Source organism: Rattus norvegicus, chromosome X (assembly GCF_021556685.1).
Source record: "Rattus norvegicus strain SHRSP/BbbUtx chromosome X, alternate assembly SHRSP_T2T, whole genome shotgun sequence".
NCBI classification, from domain to species: Eukaryota; Metazoa; Chordata; class Mammalia; order Rodentia; family Muridae; genus Rattus; species Rattus norvegicus.
In genome coordinates, this window is record NC_141554.1 from 10,108,967 (window position 1) to 10,116,781 (window position 7,815).

A 7,815-nucleotide genomic window follows, 5' to 3' on the forward strand; every position below is an offset into this window, starting at 1 on the left:
AAGAAAGAAATTAAAGACTTCTTAGAATTTAATGAAAATGAAGGTACAACAAACCCAAACTTATGGGACACAATGAAAGCTGTGCTAAGAGGAAAACTCATAGCTCTGAGGGCCTGCAGAAAGAAACAGGAGAGACCATATGTCAGCAGCTTGACAACACACCTAAAAGCTCAAGAACAAAAAGAAGCAAATACACCTAGGAGAAGAAGAAGGCAGGAAATAATCAAACTCAAAGCTGAAATCAACCAAGTAGAAACAGAAAGGTCCATAGAAAGAATCAGTTGGTTCTTTGAGAAAGTCAACAAGATAGATAAACCCTTATCCAGATTAATGAGAGGACACAGAGAGTGTGTCTAAATTAAGAAAATTAGAACTGAAAAGGAAGACATAACTACAGAATCAGAGGAAATTCAAAAAAATCACCTGATCCTACTACAAAAACCTATATTCAAGAAAACATGAAAATCTGCAGGAAATGGACAATTTCCTAGACAGATACCAGGAACTGAAGTTAAATCAGGAACAGACAAAACATTTTTTAAAAATCCCATAACTCCTAAAGAAATAGAAGCAGTCATTAAAGTTCTCCCAACTGAAAAGAGCCCAGGTCTTGATGGGTTCACTGCAGAATTCTATCAGACCTCATACTAATACTATGCAAACTATACCACAAAATTGAAACAGATGGAGCGCTACCGAATTCCTTCTATGAAGTCACAATTACTCTTATACCTAAACAACACAAAGACCCAACAAAGAAAGAGAACTTCAGACCAATTTCCCTTATGAATATCAATGCAAAAATACTCAATAAAATTCTGGCCAACCGAATCCAAGAGCACATCAAAACAATCATTCTCCATGATCAAGTTGGCTTCATCCCAGGCATGCAGGGATGGTTTAATATACGGAAAACCATCAACGTGATCCATTATATAAACAAACTGAAAGAACAAATCCACATGATCATTTCATTAGATGCTGAGAAAACATTTGACAAAATTCAAGACCCCTTCACGATAAAAGTCCTGGAAAGAACAAGAATTCAAGGCCCATACCTAATCATAATAAAATCCATATACAGAAAAACAGTAGCTAACATTAAATGAAATGGAGAGAAACTTGAAGCAATCCCACTAAAATCAGGGACTAGACAAGGCTGCCCACTCTCTCCCTACTTATTCAATATAGTTCTTGAAGTTCTAGCCAGAGCAGTCAGACAACAAAAGGAGATCAAGAGGATACAGATTGGAAAAGAAGAAGTCAAAATATCACTATTTGCAGATGATATGATAGTATATTTAAGAGATCCCAAAATTCCACCAGAGAAATACTAAACCTGATAAACACCTTCAGCAAAGTGGCTGGGTATAAAATTAACTCAAATAAATCAGTAGCCTTCCTCTACACAAATGAGAATCAAGCCGAGAAAGAAATTAGGGAAACAACACCCTTCATAAGAGTTCCAAATAATATGAAATACCTCGGTGTGACTTTAAGAAAGCAAGTAAAAGATCTGTATGATAAGAACTTTAAGCCCCTGAAAAAATAAAATTGAAGAAGACCTCAGAAGACAGAAAGATCTCCCATGCTCATGGATTGGTAGGACTAACATAGTAAAAATGGCCATTTTACCAAAAGTGATCTACAGATTCAATGCAATCCCCATCATATAACCATCCAATTCTTCAAAGAGTTAGACAGAACAATTTGCAAATTCATCTGGAATAACAAAAAACCCAGGATATCTAAAAGTATCCTCAATAATAAAAGGACTTCTGGGGGAATCACTATCCCTGAACTCAAGCAGTATTACAGAGCAATAGTGATAAAAACTGCATGGTATTGGTACAGAGACAGACAGATAGACCAATGGAATAGAATTGAAGACCCAGAAATGAACCCACACACCTATGGTCACTTGATTTTTGACAAAGGAGCCAAAACCATCCAATGGAAAAAAGATAGCATTTTCAGCAAATGGTGCTGGTTCAATTGGAGGTCAGCATGTAGAAGAATGCAGATCAATCCATGCTTATCACCATGTACAAAACTTAAGTCCAAGTGGATCAAGGACCTCCACATGAAACCAGATACACTCAAACTAATAGAAGAAAAAGTGGGGAAGCATCTCGAACACATGGGCACTGGAAAAAATTTCCTGAACAACAGACCAATGGCTTATGCTCTAAGATCAAGAATCAACAAATGGGATCTCATAAACCTGCAAAGCTTCTCTAAGGCAAAGGACACTGTTGTTAGGACAAAACTGCAACCAACAGATTGGGAAAGGATCTTTACCAATCTTATAACAGATAGAGGGCTTATATCCAAAATATACAAAGAACTCAAAAAGTTAGACTGCAGGGACACAAATAAACCTATTAACAAATGGTGTTCAGAGCTAAATAAAAATTCACAGCTGAGGAATGCCGTATGGCTGAGAAACACCTAAAGAAATGTTCAACATCTTAGTCATAAAGGAATTGCAAATCTAAACAAACCTGAGATCTCACCTCACTCCAGTGAGTATGGCTAAGATCAAAAACTCAGGTGACAGCCAATGCTGGCAATGATGTGGAGAAAGATGAATACTCCTCCATTGCTGGTGGGACTGCGTACTGGTACAACCATTCTGGAATTCAGTCTGGAGGTTCCTCAGAATATTGGACATTGAACTACCTGAGGACCCAGCTATACCTCTCTTGGGCATATACTGAAAAGATACCCCAACATATAACAAAGACACATGCTCCACTATGTCCATAGCAGCCCTATTTTTAATAGCCAGAAGCTGGAAAGAATCCAGATGCCCTTCCATAGAGGAATGGATACAGAAAATGTGGTACATCTACACAATGCAATATTACTCAGCTATCAAAAACAATGCCTTTATGAAATTCATAGGCAAATGGTTGGAACTGGAAAATATCATCTTGAGTGAGGTATCCCAATCACAGAAAAACACACATGGTATGCACTCATTGATAAGTGGCTATTAGCCCAAATGCTTGAATTACCCTAGATGCCTAGAACAAATGAAACTCAAGACGGATGATCAAAATGTGAATGCTTCACTCCTTCTTTAAAAGGGGAACAAGAATACCCTTGGCAGGGAAGAGAGAGGCAAAGATTAAAACAGAGACTGAAGGAACACCCATTCAGAGTCTGCCTCACATGTGGCCCATGCATATACAGTCATCCAATTAGACAAGATGGATGAAGCAAAGAAGTGCAGGCCGACAGGAGCCGGATGTAGATCGCTCCTGAGAGACACAGCCAGAATACAGCAAATACAGAGGCGAATGCCAGCAGCAAACCACTGAACTGAGAATAGGACCCCTGTTGAAGGAATCAGAGAAAGAACTGAAAGAGCTTGAAGGGGCTCGAGACCCCATATGTAAAACAATGCCAAGCAACCAGAGCTTCCAGGGACCAAGCCACTACCTAAAGACTATACATGGACTGACCCTGGACTCTGACCTCATAGGTAGCAATGAATATCCTAGTAAGAGCACCAGTGGAAGGGGAAGTCCTGGGTCCTGCTAAGACTGAACCCCCAGTGAACTAGATTGTTGGTGGGAGGGCGGCAAGGGGGGGAGGATGGGGAGGGGAACACCCATAAAGAAGGGGAGGGGGAGGGGGATGTTTGCCCGGAAACCGGGAAAGGGAATAACTCTCGAAATGTATATAAGAAATACTCAAGTTAATGATTAAAAAAAAAAAGGTAGACTATGTTGTCATGGAGGAAGAGGCCTAAAAGGAAGGTAGAAAAAGAGGAGAGACAGACAGACAGACAGACATGCATGCACACACGCACACACACACACACACACACACACCCACACACACACACACACGGGGGGGAAGTAATGGTAAAAATGACAAAATATCACATTCTCTCATATTCAGAACATAAATTTAACTCGGTATGTGTGTGCGTGTGTGCATGTGTGTGCAAGTGCATGTGCGCATGTGTGTGTGTGTGTGTGTGTGTGTGTGTGTGTTTTACTTGAATCTATGCAGAAGAAGGACTTCTGAGAGAGGAAAGAACAGTATGGGTGAAGTAGACTCATTGGAGGACAAATGTGAATGGGTTTTAATGGTATACATGGGTGGACAAATCCTAATGATACTCATTATTTTATAAGCAAAATAAAGGAAAATTAAGGAAATCAAAACCATAACATTAGAAAAGGTATTTGATAACCTTCAACATCTATCCAAGGTAAAAACCTTACGCAATTCAGGAACAGAAGAGTACTTTGTTTATAAAAGTGATCTATGAAGAACTAAATGAGATACAATTTTGCAACCTCCAAGATAGCAATAATTAAAAAGTCAGAAGACAGCATCTGTAATTTCAGCATAAGAAACTGAGTGAGAAGGGTCCCTGTCTTGTAAAACCAAAATGAAAAATTTAAAAACTAAAAGCAAACTGATTGGTAAGGATGTGAAGAGATGGGATTTTAGTCAATGTTCTATTGCTGTGAAGAAACACTAAGCCACAGAAACTCTTATAAAAGAAAGTATGTCATTGGTGCTGGCTTAAAGTTTCAGAGGTTTAGGCTATTGTTATCATGGAAGGGAGCTTATGCTCTTCTTGGTATCTGGTGCATCATTTATAAAATTATGAACCCTATAATGCATTCTCATTAATTTTCCTTCATACCAAGTTGGCAAGCTACAGTTTATGAGTCAAATACATATCATTGTTTTGGTAAATAAAAATTATTAGAAAAGAATGTATGTGGTTTTTTTCTTGTTGCTTTTTATGTACATTGAGTCACAGGCCAAAGCTCATATGACCCAGAAAGTATGAAAATAATTAAGGGTTTAAGTGTAACTCAGGGTAGCCTAGAACCTGTCATCCATTTCACAGTGCTAGAATTAAAGATGAGGGCTGCAATGCCAGGCCCTCAAGTTGTGCTTGATTTTGCCCTATACAGAAAGTTCACTGTCTCCTATTTGGGACAGCCAACTATCTATTAATAGCATTTAAATAATATTTAATCATTTTAATAGTCATTCATATAGTTATCAGTCCAGGTGTTTTTCATTATGTTCAGTAGTATCATTTTCCTCCTTCTTAGAGGAATATTTACACTTTTTAAGAAGGTATAAAAACTGCTGGTGATTGTGACATCTTTTCTGGGTCCAAATTCATATTTTGAACTAACTGAAACATCCTATTTTTACGTGGAATCACATAATGCTTCTTAAGACAAAGATTGAGAATAGTCTTTGTGTTACTTTTACATACACTAAAAAAAGAGACATGACTGAGTACAAAATTGAGGGTTACAAAAACTATAGGATAGGAAAGATGAAGAATTGCCACGTTCTGGGCTATGTATATTGATAATTTGTAATTATGTATGGCTGCTATTAGTGGCCTAGCCCTAGATTCACAGCCATTCCTCAAGAATTCATCTGAGTGCTGACTGTGTATTAAACATAGTGCCCAAACCTGTTGGGAGAGAGAGCTCACTGCCCAGACAGGTGGGCACTCCTGCGAGTGCAGGGCAGGAGAGACTGCCAATACTCCCACCCTTGCCCACATCCCTGGCCCATGAGGAAACTGTATAGGGCCTCAGGGAAGAGGAAGATAGAGGCTCTCAAGCAGCAGGTCCCCTGCAGTTCAGACACTGCCCTGATGTGAAGGGACCCGGTCAACAGCTCCCTGAACCCAAATCCCATGTGAGGGAGACCTAAACCTTCAGAGGGGCAGACACGCCTGGGAAGCTAGAAGAAACTACACTCTGCACACATTAATGACTCTAGAGGAAAACACCTAGCACCATCTGGACCCCCTGTGCACAGAGACCTGAGAAAAGACAGGGCAGACCCTTCTGATTGCTGTCCTCACAGAGAGCTCAAATGCAGCCCCCAAAGAGTGACTTCAGGCCTGAGACCAGAGGTAAGACCAACTTTTCTGCTCCAAGTGACCTGCCTGGTGGATTCAGGACACATGACCACAGAAACAACTGAAGACCAGTAGACAGGAAAGACTGAAAGCAGAACACTCTGTTCCCACAACTGGCTAAAAGAAAATAGGAAAACAGGTCTACATCACTCCTGACACACAGGCCTATAGGACGGTCTAGCCACTGTCAGAAATAGCAGAACAAGATAAAACCAGAGACAACCGGATGGTGAGAGGCAAGCACAGGAACCCAAGCAACAGAAACCAAGACTACATGGCATCATCGAAGCCCAATTCTCCCACCAAAGCAAACACTGAATACCCAAACACACCAGAAAAGCAAGATCTTGATTTTAAATCACATTTGATCATGATGATGGAGGACTTCAAGAAAGACATAAAGAACTCCCTTAGAGAAACGCAGGAAAACATAAATAAACAAGTAGAAGCCTATAGAGAGGAATCACAAAAATCCCTGCAAGAATTCCAGGAAAACACAATCAAACAGGTGAAGGACTTAAAATGGAAATAGAAGCAATAAAGAAAGGACAAAGGGAGACAACCTTTGATACAGAAAACCAAAGGAAGGGACAAGGAGTCGTAGATACAAGCATCACCAACTGAATAAAAGAGATAGAAGAGAGACTCTCAGGAGAAGAAGACTCCATAGAAATTATCGACAGAACAGTTGAAGATAATGCAAAACGGAAAAAGCTACTGGTCCAAAACATAGGAAATCTAGGACACGGTGAGAATATCAAACCTAAGGATAATAGGTATAGAAGAGAGTGAAGACTACCAGCTCAAAGGACGAGTGAATATCAACAAGATCATAGAAGAAAACTTCCCTAAATCTAAAGAACCATAAACATACAAGAAGTCTACAGAACTCCAAATAGATTGGACCATAAAAGAAACTCCCCCTTCACATAATAGTCAAAACACTGGATGCACAAAACAAAGAAAGAATATTAAAAGCAGTAAGGGAAAAAACTAAAGGAACATATGAAGGCAGACCCATCAGAATTACACCAGACTTCTCATCAGAGACTATGAAAGCAAGAATATCCTGGACAGATGTCATACAGATCCTATAAAAAGACAAATGCCAGCCCAGGCTACTATATCCAGCAAAACTATCATGGACTACCATGAGAAAAAGAGAAAGAAAGAAGGTCAGGAGGCCCATAAACGTTGAAAGAAAGCAAAAACAAGGACGGGCCTGAAGGCTAAGCTCTACCATAAACAGCGCCATGCCAGGGAAAATACAAAAGAAAAAGACCATTAAGATGCATGAAAAGGGAAACACCCAGCAGAAGGATGAAGAAAAGACTCCACAGTGAGCAGTCCCTGCCTACCTGCTGGACAGAGAGGGGCAGTCAAGAGCAAAAGTACTTTCCAACATGATTAAGCAGAAATGGAAAGAAAAGGCAGGAAAAATGGGAGGTCCCTCTACCCACAGTTTGTGCCCAAGGAGAAACAGAAGGATCAAAAGTTTCTAAACAGGAAAAAGAAAAAAAAGGCATTGAAGAGAATGGTTACAAAAGTCTGCTTTGTTGGTGATGGTTTTGCAAGAAAACCACCTAAATATGAAAGGTTCATTAGGCCAATGGGTCTACGTTTACCTCACACCAGTGAGAATGGCTAAGATCAAAAACTCAGGTGACAGCAAATGCTGGCGACGATGTGGAAAAAGGAACACTCCTCCATTGTTGGTGGGATTGCAGACTGGTACAAGCATTCTGGAAATCAGTCTGGAGGTTCCTCAGAAAATTGGACATTGAACTACCTGAGTGCCCAACTATACCTCTCTTGGGCATATACCCAAAAGATGCACCAACATATAACAAAGATGCATGGTCCACTATGTTCATAGCAGCCTTATTTAT

At 39.9% G+C, this 7,815-nt stretch overlaps 1 pseudogene; it reads left to right on the forward strand.

The window, feature by feature from the left end:
- The first annotated feature begins 7,067 nt into the window (after nt 1–7,067).
- LOC147998134 (ribosome biogenesis protein NSA2 homolog pseudogene) lies at nt 7,068–7,574 on the forward strand (annotated as a pseudogene).
- Nucleotides 7,575–7,815: the final 241 nt, after the last annotated feature.